At 44.4% G+C, this 19,105-nt stretch overlaps 1 protein-coding gene across 3 annotated transcripts in view; it reads right to left on the reverse strand.

The window, feature by feature from the left end:
• BACH2 (BACH transcriptional regulator 2) overlaps positions 1 to 19,105 on the reverse strand; it is a 190,917-nt gene that overhangs the window by 66,798 nt on the left and 105,014 nt on the right. For all 3 annotated transcript variants that reach the window (XM_075498378.1, XM_075498377.1, XM_075498376.1), the window contains one exon: positions 18,360 to 18,511. The gene's annotated coding sequence lies outside the window, so the exon portion shown is untranslated. The remainder of the gene's footprint in view (positions 1 to 18,359; positions 18,512 to 19,105) is intronic.

Raw genomic sequence — 19,105 nt, forward strand, 5'->3', positions numbered from 1 at the left:
GGAGGAGCAACAGAATAGGAAAGAGGGGAAATAAAAGCTGGCTGACAATAGCTGCCCGTGGATAAAAAGGAGGCTTTTAGCACAGCTGTGCCGCTATATTCGATTTACGTGGGCTTCTTCATGCAAAACAGAGGCACAGCAGTGCAAATGGCTTTCTAAAGAAAGCATTGTGAACAGAAACTCCTGCACATTAGAAAGAGAGAAAGGAAATGCTGATGTCCTGGGCCATGCCAGGATGCATATGGAGCTGGGGATCCTGACTCAGGCGGCCAGCACAAAGGCGCTTGCATCGCGCCATCCCCATAGAAGGCAGCGCTACGCCCAGCGGCGTGAGGACTGATGTACACAAAGCCACAAGCGCTTTCTTAGGTGGCTTATTATTTTGAGTTTGAGCTTGACATTCCCTTGTAATGAAAAGGCTCGCCTCCTCAGGAAAATGACTACCAAATACTGTAAAAATCCTGTTCTTTGTGACAAAGAAGTCCACTTCCAAATTAAGAAACAAAACACAGTAGCCCTGATTGCACACTACACATTTTTGCAAATGTTCTTTTCTAGTAGCAAGTAATTAATCTTGTGTTAGAGCCTGAAAAGTCCCTACTAGTTTTTGAACTTGCAGACAGCTGGAAAATGCCTACTTAGGCTAGTGTGCACATCTTTGAGTAATTCCTACTTGCTAATTACTCTTCCAGAAGCTGCCAACAGCTATTCTAACATTTTGCTAACTAGGGAGGGATATCACATCACATTATCATGTATCAAGTGAATTAACAACAGGATGCTGGTGAAGCAATGGGATAAAAATCAGGTAGTTGAGAATGAAATTAAAGCTAATCGATTTGCACAGTAAAAATTCCGTGGTACGTAAACAGCGTTTCAGAACAAAGGGGAACAAAAATCAAAAGTGAAACCAGCATTTGCAGAAGTTGTCAGAGTAGATTCCTTCTGTTGATGATAGATGAGATGAGACTGAAGCCCGGGACCCCTTGCAAATGCAACTTTCTAGCACTCCACCAACCCACTGCAACCAGAGCAATATTCACCTCTGCAACACAACAGACATGATTCAAACTGGCAAGCCCTTGCATGTAAAAGCACGATTGTTTCCCCTGCTCGGCAAGGCTTCTGCAATATTAATCGCAGCGGCCCAGAGGGAATTCCACCTTGCGATGTGCAGAAAGCTCGCCGGTGCTCCTGCACAGCAGAGCAGACCCCCCCCATGGCTGAAGGGGCACCCAAGGGCACCAACCGGGTGCTGTTGGAGAAACCCCCTCAAGATGGAGCTGCTGGCGGCACAGGCATCCTGTGCAGCCCTTGGGCCTGTGTGGGAGGTAGGGGGAGGCAGCCTGGAGGGAAATCAAAGAGGTACCTTTATATATGTGCGTGCACATTAACTGCAGCGAGCTAACGCAGGATTCGCAATAGCAACGTCTGCTCTGAAAATGGCAAAGGCAAGTTATTATCAGGACGAACGTCCTTATGCAGCATCTCAGGGGAGGCTCTGGCCATCTTCAATCAAAAGTCTTTTTCTTGGAATGCTGTTAAGCTGTGGTCATCAATCCTATTTAAGGGAAGGGAAAAAAGGCTTCGTATCACTGCTTTCCCTCCTTACTCAAGGTGACATAAAATACCAACACATTAGCACAGGCGAAAGAAACGGGAGCCTGGCTGATAACGGCCACGCTCACGTATTTATTAAGCAGCCCAGGGAAGGAGGCACCAGGCACAGAAGACAACTACATAGCTTGTTCATTGAATGCCTGCAGCAGCAGCTTCCTGCTACTGAGAGGTTTCCTTGAAATCCCTCCACAAATGCTCTGCAACCAAAGTGTAAAAGCAACCACTTGCCTTGCTTTGATTGCCCACTTGAACTTTTTGAGAAGGCTGCATGTATTTACCATTGATCTACAGTACTGCGTCGCCAACTGACTTGTGGCGGAAAGACTGCAAAACCTGACTGTGGTACTTACGCGATCCACACACTGCTTTGCCTCCACGCCTCAAAAGGGCATGTAGGGAGATATGGCCATAACCCCATGTACCAGCGGGCCGTGGGGGTACAGGCAAACCACCTGATTTAGGAGATTGTGCTGCCACTGCCAGGCCTGTAGGTAAGGGCGAGATGATTACCTTGACTTCTTGGCTACTCATCCAGATTGGTAAAATCAGTTAAAGGACAAGGCGATTTTCCTGATCGTTATGGCCTAGACAGAAGCTGGAATTTGGCCCATGTTGGTTATTCAAATGCTTCACTACTGGGCACTGCTACAGGGTTTAGCATCGCTGCCTTCATTATCTCTCAGTGGCCTCGTCTTGTCTGTGCTGTGTATACACAAGCACTCACAGACCATGAGACTCACAATGAACTCTTGTAATACCGGCTGTCAGCAGCTGACTCAAGAGTCAGGAAAAACATGCTTCGGCAAGAGGTTGTGTCTATAAATATGGCAAAACTAATTATCCCAAGAAGGGTTCCCCTTCCTCTTAAAATTAGCAGTGTATACAGTTGGATATCTCAATGTAAACACATCGCTCTGAATTTCACCAGCTTCACTATGAAGCACTGTTGCACTGCTATGGAAGGAAAAGTACGACTCCTCCATGAAGTCTCTACTGTAACAGATACAAAATCTGACATGTGAAACATTTTATTGTAGTGTTTTTAAAAGAATGAAATGAGAGAGAAAAATAATAAAGCCTAAAACCAGCAACACACCAAAGGTTACAAGCATAATGTTAAACAAGCATCTCTATGAGAAATGGAGAAGATAGCTGAAGCCCCTCCTGTGATCAAGCCAGTGGGCAAGCTCCAATGAAGAGTCCAGGAGAGAAAAGGGGCAGGTAGTCGTACGAGAGGACAAGGGAGCCGATGCCATCCTGGGTTCAAGAACAGGAAGGCTTTCCAGAAAAACTGCTCTGGGAAGTTTAAGTAATCATCTGTAAAATACAGGGCAAGAAAGAGCCTCAGGACCAGCCAGACCTGGGGACTATGTAAGCCACATCTTGCAAGCTAGAAGAGCTCAGAAAAATCCTTGCTAGGGCATGCTGTTGTTTTCTTTTTCTTTTTTTGGCAGTTTTGCTTTATTATTTCAAACCTGGTTTTAAGTAAATATTTCTTTAATCCTTAAAGGTACCCTTAAATCTCACCTAGTTGCCCAGTTTTGCAGAGACAAAAGCAGAGTACTGCATTCACTCAAGTATGGTTGCCCCTCAAACTGGTGAATGGAACGTCTCCTGCAGCGCCCAGTGGTGCTGCACAACTCAGCAGTAGCACAAGGACAATGAGATGCATACACCCTCATATTTAATGAAGGAGCCTGTACGAAAGAGGTGTCTTCCAGGGACCACTGCTAGACTGGAGAGCCCTTTAGCATGCAACAGGAGGGTGGAAAGAAAGGCTGAATGAATCATGAGTGAGCAAAAAAGGTTGTGGTACACCCCCATACTTTTCCATTTCAGCTCTGTAAAGTTCAGCTACGTCCAGGTGATGCTACTGGAACCACTACCCAGAGAAGAGAGAAGCAAGCAAGTCTGAATCAACCAGATTCTGTCTAAGAATTGAGCAAAATCCCGCAGCACAACAGAGGACAGAGAAGTTGTCATCCATGACACAGGAATAACAAAGAAAGGTGAGTCTGGCAACCTTATCCCGAGCAAAGTAATAATCAGGCAAGCTTCATCCAGCACAGTCGCTGTGAGAAAAGGTCAGGAAAAACACAGCCAGATTTCCGAGCAGAAAATCCACTCATCTCCCAAACCCCCTCCTATGTCCTTAGATCCAAACGCACTGCCAGCTTCTGCACAGGGAGTCTGCCCTGGAGCACCATGGGAGCGGGGTAGGGGACATGACAAGTGCCATAGGCCAATCTTTGCAGTAAAGGAGCAACTACTGCTTAACCAATGCAAAATGACAGCCTCAAATGCTCGCGCAACAGCGAAGCATCAGCAAAAGCCAAATGGGAGATGAACAGAAACATGCTCTCGCATCCAGAGCCATCTGTCCCTCTTCGCTCATTCTTGTTGTTTTACAAATTGACCTACTGTTCCAAATCCCAGATTTTCAGAAATAGCACTGGCTGAAGGTATTACCAGGAAAAACGATCAGCGTCAGCTAACCAATGTAACTGAAGAATTCTTTCCAGGAGGCTGAGGCAGCGATGACAGAAGATGGAAAACCAAAATCCCAGAGAGGAGGAAGCGCGGGCCACTCGGATACATAGGCAAGAAGCAGCAGGACCAACGTTTGACAGCGCAAGTGATATTCTCTTCTGCTGAAAGCAGGTGAGAAATTTAACAAAGACCATTCCTGTTTTCTGCTACAAACGGTGCGTTTCAGAGGACAAACAACCATCCTTTCTCTGCTCTCCAGACTGGCCTCGGAATAAAGGAGACCAGAAAACCCAGGAGATTCCTAAAATCTATTACTGTACCAAATAAACAGCTAGTATTCTCCCATGAACTGAAAAGTCCTTCAACTATTCCCAAACAATTACTGCCTCCCCACCCTGTACAAAGATAAATTTCCTCTCCAAGGTAATTTTTAATATCAAAGGTAGGCCTGGTAATGGCAACCCTGTTAATTTAATATCCTCAGAGACCTTTACCATCTCTCCCTGTTGAGGTTTTCCCCAAAGCACCCATCCTCATTGTTTTTCAGTCTTTTGAGCCCTCAATTTCCTATTAGATCAGCATGTCTTCAATGGCCTGACTAGTTTTATTGTGTGCTTTTATCGGTGGTAAGTGAATAACCCCCTTGCAAGGCTTTCGGGGGGGATTTCCTCCCAGCACTGCCAAAGGAGCCACAACTTGCCGTGTGTCATCCCCCACCTTGGTGCTCCCTCTCCCTTTGAAATGGGGAAAAAGGAAAACTAGGAAACGCAACAGATGGTCTGAAATCCTCTTCCTGTGAAAACCATCGCTACGGCAGCTAGCTTAGGCAATATTTCAAATATTTCCGCATGTGCCAACAGTGGTATCCATGACTAGGGAAGATGAGGAGACTGCTTATGAAACTCCCCCATAGGCATACTGTTTGCAACAGCCTAGTCTTCTTGTTGAAGGCTCTCTTCTTTTCCCTGCTCTAAATCCAATGAGAAAACTAATCTTCTCCAGATTTAAAGCTGACAGGTGGTACATGTATAATTAAAGATGACCTAACAGAGAATGCTCTCATTTCTGGCATATTATCAGACACTTAAGCAAAGCAATTATCAGTAGGCAATCTTTTCTGTCAACAGAGATTGGATGAAACGTTTTGCCAGTCAGGAAGATACTGTAACAATGATACACATGTATTTGCAAATAATCCAGCAATATAACACAGACTTAAATCTCTCTTACCTCAGAGAAATGTCTTCACCTATGGAGGACTACAGTAACCTCTTCTCACATTCCCATGTTCCCCTGTGCTATTTCCATGGACTCGCAGTACATACTACATAGACTCCACCTTGCTCCTACTCATGTCAACTTCTTCCTTCAACCCATCTTCACTCCCTACAAGTCCTGCCATTCCTCCCCACCTAGTCTTACTGTCCTTTCTAGCTCCCGCATCCCTCACACCTGTACTAGCTGGTAGATGGTTGATCTGTGCTCCAGGAAACCTTGTCCTCCTGCTTCCCCCCCCCCCCCCAAAAGCAAGCAAAACCCCAGAAAACTTGTCTCCCTTCTTTCTTACTCAAAAGCAAACAAAATCCCAATTCCTCCAACAAAACCTAACCAAGCCTCCCCCAAACACCCTCTTCTTCACCTGCAGGTAGCAGCCACCTGCAGCATGTCAGGCGTTGGGTGCCACATTGCTGTCTTTTTCTCCTCATTACAGCTCTTGCGACATGAACATCCGCGGGGAGGAATTATGGACCGCACACATCACGACAGACTGTGCCTGTTGTGAACAACCATGTCTTACTCACTCATCGTGGACCATACCTTTCCTCTGGGAGCTGTGAAGGTGGAAGAGGTGAGTGGCCTTGCTGTCCCCAGCTCATAGAGGGGGCAAGCGCAAGAGAAGATCAGTCGGGAATTTTATGTGGAATCAACCCAAAAGTCAATGCTAGAACTAGGAACATCTTCCCTGCTTTTTGGTTGAACAAGCAGATGGCACTGCCTCCCAAAATAGCAATGTCACCCATGCAGTTTGAAAGAGGCAGAAACTTTTTAACCTAAACTCTTAAAATGCTTCCTTCAAGCAGTGTTTTGCAATGAATCCAGAAAGTGTTCTGTGCCTTTTTTTTTTCTCCTAAGAAGGGATTTTTGAAAAAGGATCTTTTGGGGAAGAAAAACAGGGAGAACAAAAAATAGTTAGGAGAAGGGAAGCCTAAAAAGGTGAGTGGTTTTCTTAATTTTGAGGAAATTAGGATTGTGAGAAGTATTATAAACCGCAATTACATACACACACACGGGACTGCACTTTACCTTACGAAAGAGCTGCTCTTAGGGTATAAAATTGCTTTAATATTGCACTAAGACAAGTGTTTAAAAAAAAAATGGCTTATGATAATGGATTTTCAAAGCAAAAGTAAAGCTGCTTTTCCCTGAGAATAGGGCTTTAGAGAAGGGAAACTTCACAATGCCAGTGGTGTGCATTTTGCTGCATTTCACAAGATCTCTCATTATTTAAATTCCGATGTATTTATGTCATACATGGATAAATGATCTTATTGTTCAGAACATGTCTTTATATGAACATCTCTGCTGTTAGAACTAGCGTTATTTTGCTTTTTTTTCCCCCTCTCCTTACCAAGTCAGAACAAAAGTCTCTTTTACTGCAGTTTTGGGAACTTCATGCAAATGGTAGTTTTTACACATCAATCGTCAGTTTAATAACACTAATGATAAGAGGGGAATTAACGGTAATGGGCTGACTTTTTGGCAAGCAAATCAGAGTTTATAGAGAAGTTTCTGCTATGTCAAACTTTATAGCCCTGTGTTATCAAAGGCACTAGCAGTGAGAATTAAGATTAAACCACTGACTCGTTAGCAAGCTGGGCTTACTGAACCACAACTTTCCTGCACAAAGATTGATTATTTAGAAATCCATTGTACAAGATAGGAAGGGATAGCGATACTCTTCTGGGACAGCAGGGAGCCATTTACACAACAAAATACATTTGCCAGGGGATACAGATCTGACTGAGCAGGCTCAATATCTCTCTCAGTTAAAGCAATACTAGTTAGTCTCTCAGTCTTCCCTAAGGCGTAGAGTTCGGTCATTCCTTCTCCTCCCCTACCCCACTCTTGCAATCACAGTACTTTGCAGCATTTGAAGTCCAGTCTTGCATCCATCGCTCCCATGAGTGACCCTGGTGACTTCACAGGTGCTGGTTATAGGCATTCGTGCCGCAGGACCAGCGTGGGAAGAGGAAAGCAGCATCATATGGGATATGGGTAGCTAGGGCAGCAAGAACAAATGGGTCTTCTGTGGATTGATGGATGACTACAAAGAGCCACATTTAAAAAACATGGCTCGATCATGACCACAGGAATGACACTGAATATAAGAAAAAGCATTTGCTTTCCCAACATGCAAAAAAAAAAAAGTTGTGTCAAAATGCCAGCTTTTGACACAAAATACCACAGAAGTGAGCGATAGCACGTTTTTAATAATACTACAAACAAGTGTTTAAGCAGGCATAGGTCTAAGGACAAACGTTATATCTTTTACATCTTAACTCCCCTTTTTATCCAGACAGACAGACACAGTCCTACACCCTGGGCCACTCCAGCTGACTTCTAATGCGGGAAGTATAGATACAAATTACACTTTGCTTCCTCCCACTCATCTTTGGCTATGATCAGGACCCGCTAATAAATTGCTCTACTATTGAATCCCATCCCACGTAGGGCATCTTCTTTTCCACAGATGCCTCACTGCTTTTTCACACTGCCTGTAGGTTTGATGCTATGGTTTCCAGCTATGGGCTGTAAGGACTGAATCCTGCATCCTGAGGAGGACAGGCCATTTCCATGGAAGCATTTGAACCGCAGCCTTCCCAGAGTCAGTACCCTTCAGTTTGGCCATATTTCCTGGTTAATGCCCCCACAACTTGAAACGGTATTTCCAGGTGAAGAAGCCTATGCTAAGGACTGCTAATTTAACTGTGCTGCATGTCCACCCTCCTGCCATGTGTGGGCTTTGCTGAGAATCAAGTTTTGGAGAGGAGAAACGAAGCCTGCTACCTTATCATTATTTACAGCATGCACTTTCAGTGATGCTTTTCATGAGTAGGCAAGTGGAAAAATATGTTTTTAAGCAATACAAAGTCTGCTGAAGTTTTACAAGAAGCCCCAAGGCAGGCAGGGCTTATTATGCGCCGCAGGAATGAAACGTAGCATCTTCGGGGAGAAGCCATTTTATTGTTGAGCAGCAGTTTGGGAGAACTGTGGGAGCTGGGCTGTCTCACCCACAAGCAAACTAGGAAATGACAGGAGCTTGTAGGTGTTGTCTGCGAGTAAGGTCAGAGTCAGAGAAGCAGTTAAACCCTCTCTCTGAGGTACTGCCCCTCTGAGGGTGGATGTAATAGGTCATTACAGAGAAAAAAAGGCGAGGAATAACTATTCCACTCAACATCATCACTGTGGCTGGGGGAAGCAAGGTGGCATTAGCAGTGGGTTTGGGTGGGAAATGAGCAAAACAGTGTGAGGAACACATATGTATGATGCGCCAGTGCATGCATGCTAAAAGGGACGAAGTCTCGGGATTTTTGCTGCACTGTCAGCATGACATCATGCTCCTAGCCACGCGCATCACGGGCCTCGCCATGCTGTCGGAGTGCCTCTAAATGAGACCATAAAGTTTGTGTCCTGTGATCTGCTGCTGTTCACCACAATCCAGCCCCAGACACTGCTAGTGAGAACAGTAACAACCTTCCTCTCCCCACAAACCTATGCTAGAATTACCCCATAACCAAAATCCAGCCCCAAAAGCAAGCTCTCAGCCAAATGAAGCAATGCCTACAGATCACTGCTTGAGCTGGGAACACGCGACTACATTTTTCCCAAGTCTGAACGAGTCCCAATTCCTACTGAAAGAATGGGAGCTGTGCGTGCTCAGCCTTTTGCTGCAGGCTGGTATCCACTCCGACACCATCTCAAAAAATCCTATTCCTTCATCAATACATTTGTAATTCAACCAAAAACATTTAAAAAAGCATCTGAAGAGCTTTGCATGGTAAACATCAGAAAAACACCGCTTTCCAACCCTGCAGCCAGTTGTTCTATAATATCTTCTGCTTTGTGCTGACAACCTTTTTTCCCTCCAATCATTCAGACACAATGCCTTCAGGTCTGTCTAAGTAATGTAATTTACTGGAGTGGAATTCCCTTGATACCTTCTGCAGCACTCAGTGACAGTATCATTTATACTCTACACTGTCATGCCATGACACTGATACATTGGCTTTCATCCCTCATTCAGCGCAGAGGGTGCAATTTCACCTTCCATTGTGCCCTTTTGCAGACTGCGCGTACAAATTCCCTCCATTCATTCCTAATTACAAACCTCTGCTGAAATACTCTCATTAGATTTATATTTCCCACTCCAAAGTGTCAATCTTATTTGAAAATTCCAATTTTCTGGAAGAGTCATCCATTAGCAGCAACCTCCAAAGCATTCCTTAACCGAGTGCATTAAAAGTGAAGCTGGCAGAGCAGAGACACACTTAAAATACACCATTACGGCAAATCTCCATTGCTAATGTTTTTGCGTTATTTGAGCAATGCAATAAGGAGCCTGCGACTGGCCAGCTCTGTTCCTCCAGCAAGCGACAGGTGTAAGCCAGCAGTCAACTGCTATGTCCGGCTCTGCTCCCATCGTGAGGCTGCACCACATCCCTAAGCATCTGCTGTTCCCCCCGGGTGCGTGGGAGGGGATCGCCGGCTGACCGGGATCTGCCGCCACCGTCTCACAGGACCTCCTGTACATCACAAGGAGCAGCAACAGCCGAGGTGGCTGTTTAAAGGACTCCAGAAATTGAGAGCCATAGAAAGAGTTTACGACAACTGTAAAAATGCCTGAGTGCAGCTTGTTTGCTGTGGGAAAGTTAAAAAAAACCAAGCTGGGGGTTTCCCGAGGTAGCAGATCTTCTGCTATGCAACCCAACAGGTTGTTAGAGCTCTTCAGCTAAAAATCTCAACCACATTGCTTCGGTCACTTACACTATCCTAATTTAGAAGGCACATGCAGGACTGTTCCATTCGGACTGTGTACAGAAAACACAACTCCACAGACTCCACGGAGCAGCTCTGCAAGTGGTTAAAAGAATCAAAAAGAGATCCGTCTACCTCTTCAAGAGAAAGGTAAACACCTTAAAAACCTCAACACCATACAAGGGAAAAAATGAAGAGCCCGGCAGCGGGTACTGGTAGTTACACAACGCGTCCTATGTGCCATCTCTAAAAATAGCCCGTGCGGCGATACCCCTGGAAAAGACCAGCGTGTCTCATCCAGCTGGAAAGCGCGGCAGTGGTGAGCGGCGCGTGAGTGCCAGTGCCGCATGACGCACTCTCTCCTGCCGTTATCTTCAAAGCCACTGGGTTTGAACTCATCTGCATCGGGCGCAGCAGTGGTGGTGGTGGTGGTGGTGGGGGGGAGAGAAAAAAACCACCTCTACATCTGTACCGAAAAGGGAAAATTCCACAGAAAAAAAGACAACAAACATTTATGCCGCTTGTCAGCATCTGGTCACCTACAGGACTGAGACATACAGGCGATTATAACAGATGTAATTCCCTGCAGCAACTACCGTGGCGGAAACTAATTATTGCTGAAGTTTTGCCTGTTCCCACCTGCAATATTTAAAACCTTGATTACTGCATTAGCTCTCTTGCCTTTCGTACTTTGTTTCAAGGCAGGAGCCGGTCCAACGGGCGCGCACAGATGTAAAAGCAGAAACGTGCCTTTCAGCAAAAAAGCAAAAGTAAGGCAGCAACGACAGCCACTGAGCTCTCCTAAGAAGAGGGGGAGGGTTACACCAAGCTAATTTAAAGGGATTTCATATTGCATAATAAAAGACTCACCGCCGACAGCATGGCTATTCCATGGAACAAGCGCGTGTGCCTCTAAGTGCCCCCAGCACCCCACATCCTCTGTGCCACGCGGCGTTACTCAGAGCAAAACCTATTGTCTTACGCAGCCTGATTCTCAAGACCAACACCTCTGCTACGCTGCCAAGCCTGGAAAACCTGGAAAGGTCATGAAGCGACAAGAAAGCAGTGAAGCTCAAGCTGCCACGCAGCAGAAAGCAAGTTTTCAGCCTCTACCTTTGGTTCTGCAGCTCCTGGATAGATGCTCTCTCTACTCATCCATCGCAAGAATGACATCAAACTGAGAAGCTTGACATGCACAGGCACACTCATTCTCTGGAAATGCCACGGCTATTTAATGAGTGAAGGTGGGACAGCACCAAACCTTACACCATGAAGTTACGAATTTCCCTGCACATGCTGAAATCTCCAATGTTTCTCTTGGCCATGACCTGACATGTCAATTAATGTAGTCAGAACAGATTTAGTAGCTCACGATACTGCAACTAACTTAGCGCATTCCCAACTGGTGCAACTACCTGGAAAAGCTACCGAGACAGCGTATTTCAATACTGTCACCCTAAAAACCAAACCAAAAGGATTTTATGTGCCAAAAGTTAACCGATAATTTGTTTCTTGATGCTCAGCAGACTTGTATAGATTTTTTTTTTCTTTTTCTTTGCCAGAAGATGAAGTTCTGGATCAACAGTTCAAGCTACACCAGTGAAGTTTTGGAGGGCTGATTTTAAAGATAATTCAGTCCTCTCCAAAGCCGCTTTTTCCAGAGAGCAGAACAATTCTGCTTCCAAAACTCTTTCATCACCACCTCTTACTTATGCACTTAAGCCTAACTCCTTCTTTTTTTTTTTTAAACAAGAAGTTGATGAATTAACATAGCTAGACCACACCACAAGTAAACTCTGCCTCTCCTTCCAACACAGACCCATTTAAGCCTGGGACTCACCAGACAGAGCCGAAGCTGCAGGCAAGCCAGTCATCAGAGCTACGAGAAGGATTATGCTTGCTCTACAAATTCTGAAGCATTTGAATCTTATTTTTAGTTGTACACAAAGGGCAATAAATGGAAAATCTTATTGTAACCACCACTTTTTCATGGCCACCCACACTTCCAACACCTACAGCAAAAGTATATAAATGCAAAAACCCCAGAACTCATGGCTCATCTGAACAAGGGATGCAAAGTAGCTGATTGCTGTTACTTTTTTTCCAGTTTGTATTTAGAGTGCCATTATATTCTGGTTAAACTTCAAGGGCAGCTATTTGCATGCAGTATATCTACTGTCAGGGATCCTGCTGGATTTTCATACATTTAATTAATTGTTTTCTCTCGTAACCTGGTAGAGGCTTCTCTAAGTTAGCTGACCACTGACCGATTTTCAAAGGATGAAATGGAGGAGCTGCCTCTCCCTAACTCTCAGTTTCTCCCCCCACTGCCCAAACTACTGAGGTACAAGGAGTTAATGCTTCACTTACCTGTGAGAAATTATGCCGAATACTCTACCCAGAAACTGGTAATTAAAAAAAAAGTCCCTTTACACTCATAATAGTAGAAGAACTTCAAACAAATTGCTGTCAAGGATGATTTCATTGTGTTTAAATCCACTTTACTTCAAGTCGCTTTGCAAATTACTCTTTAATTTTATACCTAAAACTCCCATGTCTGCTACAACGCCAGTTTACCCTCCTGTCTGTCCTATGCCTGATTCTTTCCATTTACCGAAAGCAACACAAGCATGAACCGAATTATCATCTGAAAACCTGCAGAAAGCTAACCCAATTAGCTGAGTAAAAAAGAAATAAAGAAAAAAGGTCTGTCTTAAGACCAGACTCAACAAGAGTATAGGTGATGCCTTGTCTGGGGGTGGGGAAAGGACAGTCAACAATCTCATGTCATTAATTACCTTGCTGTCTCTGAAAATGCAAGTTATTATAGCCAGAAAAGCATCCACTACAACACTTTTACTTCTCAACTCTTTGCAAATCATAACAGGAAACACGTCCCGTAAGCTAGCAATCAATATTTAACAAAATAATTTCAGACAAAGTGCCAACTCTGGAAAAATGTACCTTTACCTGCACTCGCCCATTAATTGTCCACTAGACCCAATGGCCCATCGCCTTCCCGCAGCCCCCGGCAAGCCGAGCGCAGAGCTGGCCGCTCTCAACGCACGCCGCTGCAATCAGGTGTGTGCTTTTCTGGCGAGGATTTAGGTCGCAGGACCTGTGTGCTGAATGCTGCAGAAGCGCGGGTATCTAAGTATTATGAAAATAAATGGGTCATACACCACTGAGCTAACAACCACACCACCCCCAAGCCCAGTGCTGAATGACTGTGCAGGGCTCTGCCAGAGGGAGAGGATAGGGTGAACCAGCAGTGAAAACAAAACTGATGTGGTGAGATGGATTTTACTTTTCACTGGTTTGGGTTACAGAGAAAGTTGATCTCACTGTCACCATCTCTCAGCCTTTTCTTAAAAAAAAAAATAAAAAATAAAGCAACACATGGGCAGGTAAGCCGTCCTGGGGAGACAGGCTGGCATCTCACCCCCCCGACCCTGGTAAGGGGAAGTGCCGCTGGCCCCGGGAGGAGGGAGGGCTGTGACTCAGTCCCTCGGGCTGACACACACACGCAGCCGGGCTGTCACCTGCCGCAGCGAAAAATAAAAAGTCCTCGCCACAACACGGCAGCCACGTGGGAAATGCCGAGTAAACAGATCAATGACACCGCGCACCCACGCAGCCCGTCACACCGCTGGGGTGATGAACAAACAAACCTGTGGTCAATGGTAGCAAAGGGGAGAGGTGTCAGAATAATTCGATTTCATACCGCGTGCTATACTGCAACAAACACCACCGTCCTCCTCCATCGTACCAGCTAAATGCAGCTAAACACAAGCAGGTTTCTCCTCCTGGCCGTACGGCCTGCGGTCACTGCGTGTCCCCAGATGGGGATGCCTCCGGCATGGCATTCTCGGTCAGAAACATCCAGAGAGGGATGTCAGCTCACCGCCTACACGTGTGTGCACGCGCAGTCGCTGTGCGTGAAGCTACACCAGCACTTTTCAGACCATACGGAAAATATTTGTCTGATACATATTTTATGTTTTTTTATAAATTATATATTTTATACATAACACGTATATATAAATATATATTTTTATTTATACACACACACACACATATATATAAATATAACAGATATATTTAATATAACAGATATATTTGTAGCAAACAGTTATCAAAGCCATCCCCGGCCACCCAGGCTGGGGGTGCAGCCTGCCTCGGGCACAGAGGCACTGATGGTGCTGAGGAGCACCTGATCACACCAAGGGACCGACACAGTGCCAGCAGCGGTCAATGGCTTTATGTATTCTCAACAGGGAGGCAGCAGGAGTAACCGGATTAATTAGCGGCAAAGAAGATTTCCCCTAGATCATAGGAAAACACTTTTTGGCCATTGTGAGCGTGACACCCGGGACAGGATGCCACAGGAGGTTGCAAAGCTCCTCAGGGCAGGAGATGCTCCATGCAATGGTGCATAAGGTGCAGAGCCCTGCTATGCCGGTACCATAAAATGGGTAAGAAAATGCCTTCTCCACCATAAAACTGGCACTCCAACAGGAAAATGTACCAGAAAAACTATGAAATCAGATATAGCCACATCTTGCATCAAATTCCTGTAGGATAAAACCACCTGTGTCCTCAGCTATGGCCGTGGCACTTGGGAAGTGGGTTTGGGTTTGGTACTGAGAGTGTTTGGTAAGTCAATGTTCAAAGGGATGTGACTTCACCTTCAGAAATCTAATTACCTTTTTAATCTAATCAAGTTACCTGACCTTTCAGTGCAGATTTTAAAAAAGATACATTTTTCCCAGGCTGTGGTGGTAGGTGGGCGACAGACATTTAATCACCAAAATCTGCATCTTAAAATTTTATATTATTTACATCTGCCTACAGATGGCAGAAGGACAGATTTCAAGAAATCTTATTTAAAAGTTTTTGAAATATTCTGAAGAACTCATATCTAGCAAATACGAAATTTGTGTGCAGAGGTTTCTGAGTTTCGGGTTGCTTTTTTTGTCCATGAGCAAAGCACTTAAAGGCCATTGCTGAATTCTCAACACTGCATAAGCAGTACAAATTAGGACAATTTATTAGACGCAGAATGCCACTGATTAGGCTGTTATTTTTGCTTCTTTTAAAAGAAAAGACACAGGGGTAAACCAAAGTGAGAAACGTGAGCAGAGCGTGGAAATTGCTAGGAATAGCTGCCTGTCTCTGCTGGGATGCCAGCAGCCCTGCCCCAGCATCTGCTCCAAGGCATAGACACGACCCCAGCACCTGAGCAAAGGTCCATTTGTACACTGCCATTAGTGATCGTTTGGGATAACGAACTGTGAGCCACTCAGCAAAGAGCAGAGCTTCTCCCTAATTCCTGTATTCCCTCATTATAACATACATGGTCTAACCTGCCCATGATTAATTCCTAGGGGACCTGGATAAATGTTTTTTTTAATCTCCACATGCACTATAACAGGATTTGCAATCTGCTCTATCAGAACAGGGAAGAAACTTTCTGATTTGAATTCAAACATCAATACATATTATTTTTATGGAGATCACATCAGTCAGCATCCTAGCAGTATTATACAAACTAAATAATAAATGGAAGGAGGGGGAATGTATACTTGTTTACTAAATACACTGCACCCTGGGAAAGGCAAGAAGAATACGGTTGCTACAGCTGGGTCAACCTCGTGCAACTGCTCTTTCCAACAGGGCTAATTAACAAGGGAAAGTTCACTTCTTTCTATGGGAATTGCTATAACAAGGTAATCGTTACAAGCAGAGTTTGTTATCAAAAAAAGCCAGACAGTGGGAAACACTGAGAAATTAAGAAGGCAACCGGCAGCTTGCCCTCGCATCTACCTCTGCTGGCATAGATCTCCATGCGCAACGGGTGCAGCCCCGGCCAACAACCTGTGAGGCGACACACGTGTTTTCCAGAAGTTAGAGCACAGATCATGTTTTAAAAGTTTGGCATATCTTGAGCACCATATTAAAAAAAAATAATTAAAAAAAAACAAAAAGAAAGAAGGCACATATTTGATGACAGCTCCTATATCCTTACACTGGTACTCAAGTTTATTTGGTCCTCAGACATGATTTTACTGATGGAAACAGGGATTTCTGATTAACTGCAGCACAAGAAGCAGCAGGACAAAACTTTCTATACACTTCTTGGAATGAGAGGGATTTTTTTTCCATTTAAGTCCGTTCAGTTTCTGGCTGCTTTTTCAGGTCTGCTAAGAAGGATGCCATTTTTAAAGTTAGTTCTTCTGAAAAGGTTTTTAATAGTGAATTTGCAAGATGCCTAATGATAAGCTTTTCAAACATCATGAGAAAAGCCTGCAAAAGATTGTGAGTAAGGCTTCCAAACCTCATGGGAATGGTGCTAAGTAGGACTAAGGAACAATGAGTGTTTCTGCCTGCCTAGCTATTACAACTCGTATTTTCAAGTTTTCTTCCCTTAAGACAAGCACTAGAAACAAGTTTCAAGCCAGATCCAAAATTCTCCTGTAGTCAGATAATTCCTGCTATCGGGATTTGATTAATAACTGTACCATATATTGCCAAGCCCACAACGAAATGGCAACACTCTCCCTTTTTCGGAAAACAAAATGAAATCAACACCTTGTAAGGCCTCTTTGACAGTGAATTCTGTTACTACCCAGCCTTTCTCCATTGCCTACTACTTCACTATTATTTTTGCTGATATTCATCACACCAGAAAAAATTTTCTCTTTCTCTTCTCTGAATTCCCATATGCATTAGAAACCCCTGTCCTCCTTTTGCAATAGACTTTCCTTGTTTTAAGTAATACTTTTAGTGTCACATAAGCAAATAAAGTACCTCAAATGAAGGTATATTTCTAATATAAATTCTTCAGTTCCAAAATGCTCCTATTTCTTTAGAAGTAATATTACAAATCAGTTCCTAAGATTAAAAACAGTGTTAGTAAGCATTCAAGAAAAACTGACCGGCAATGAGTGCTGTGGTTGGCTTCACTGCCCTGTCCTGGTTAATCATTAAACTGTCATATGAATTTGTTACTGCAGTGAACGAACAAGGGCAGGAATGTGCACAGTGCCACACTGTGAAGCACAATTTTGTATTATCTCTCGCTCCGGTGGCCTTTTGCCAAGCTGCTCTGTAGCACCATCCGAAACATAAAAACCTCCTAACCACAACGAGATTTGGTTTTATTTAAAAGATTAATGCAATAAAGTTGGTCTCAAGCCTTTTCCCAAACTTGGCAGCTCTTGGCTGTCCCACCCTCTGGACAGCACAGAGCACCACATCTATGCCATCCTTATTATGGTCCAGAGGCTGCTTCCTCCTGCAGATCCATCTCAGAATTAGGGTTAGAACCACTGACAAGTTGAAAAGGGTCAAACCAATTTCTCCTTTCTAGAATAGCCCACCGATTCCATGCCAGGCTGATGCTATGTGAAGGTTCAGAGGAGGATTTAGCCATGATGGGGGAGGAAATGTGTGCACAACACCACAGCTGCTCCCTGTCTTGGGAGGAAAAATCAAAGCATACAACATGCACCAGGAACTACTACCCAGACTGAGGAGATAGGAAGGGGTCCGCAGCCCTCTCAGTCCCTTTTGTCCCTAGTAGATCTGTGCATGGCTTTCTCCACCCCCCTACAGCCAGGTGGAGCAGCTAACTCCACCTGGAAGGAGCTGGAGGTGGCAATGAAGGTACTACTGATGCTTAAAGAGCCTTTCAGGGTAGCAGGCTGAAAGGAGAAGCAGTGCCAGGGCTCCTCTGAGAGGAGTATTCTGGAAATCCTAAAGGAGGAGGATATGGGTTTTGTGATGGGAAAAATACAGGGATGCCTGCAACCCTGCTGAGCAAAGGATGGCCTCCAAACTCGCGTGGAACATGTGCGGCTTCGGCACAGCACACTGAGGTAAGTGTACACACACTTACCCAGTTGTGGAGAAAAATGAAGCGTAATTAGGGGGATGGGGTGAAGAGAAGCTATTTTAAGTACTTCTCACTACGGCTTACTATGGTAGCAGAACACTCAGAAAAGCCTTCAAAATGACAATCACCATTTAGGTTAAAAAAGCAAGTAACTACTTCAATAACAATTTATTCACCACCTAATGTTTGCTGTTGAATTACAGCTTTTACAGTATTTTTCTAAAGTATGATATTTACTGCCTCCACCTTGCTTCCCCAAGACCCTTTTTTCTTCTTTTTTTTCTTTAAATAGAAAGGAATTTGAATCATGACTTACATGTAACTTTTCTAGGTTCTGTGCTGGCTAAAATGTTCTCACGATGCAGGGAACAGGATCAATGGAGAAATTAAGAGGCTGCAGCAATCCATTAAGAAGTGGCCCTCCAAAGCTTTGTAGGGCAATGTTCTGGCAACTCAGTCGATAGCAACCTAAAATAAAATAAAGGCAGGCATTAAAAAATTCAAGCACTGAATCTTCACCCCCCTCATTTTAAAAACAGTTTAGGGGCCTTTTTTTTTAAACACAGAAGGTCTTTATGTCAAACATGACCATTACATTATGCCCATTTCATACCTTCTCTTACCCTTAAGCTGTAGACACCTTACAAAAAAGACTATGTTTTTCTTGCATTTGTACAGCACCCAGACATATGAGGCCCCTGAGAAGAATTACAGAACAGATAAACTAACACTTGTGTGATTATTCTACCAAGTCATGCCGCAGGGATGTGCATACTTATGCACGCATACTAAGAAATTCTTTACGATGAGGGTGGTGAGACACTGGAACAGGTTACCCAGAGAAGTTGTGGATGCCCCATCCCTGGAAGTGTTCAAGGTCAGGTTGGATGGGGCTTTGAGCAACTTGATCTAGGGAAAGATGTCCCTGCCCATGGCAGGGATGTTGGACTAGGTGAGCTTGAAGGGTCCCTCCCAACCCAAACCATTCGGTGGTTCTATGAAACTGCACATCACACCAGAAAGGTGTTCCAACAAAACTAGCAAAATGATCTAACAGACTTT

The sequence above is a fragment of the Mycteria americana genome, chromosome 3 (assembly GCF_035582795.1).
Source record: "Mycteria americana isolate JAX WOST 10 ecotype Jacksonville Zoo and Gardens chromosome 3, USCA_MyAme_1.0, whole genome shotgun sequence".
NCBI lineage: Eukaryota > Metazoa > Chordata > Aves > Ciconiiformes > Ciconiidae > Mycteria > Mycteria americana.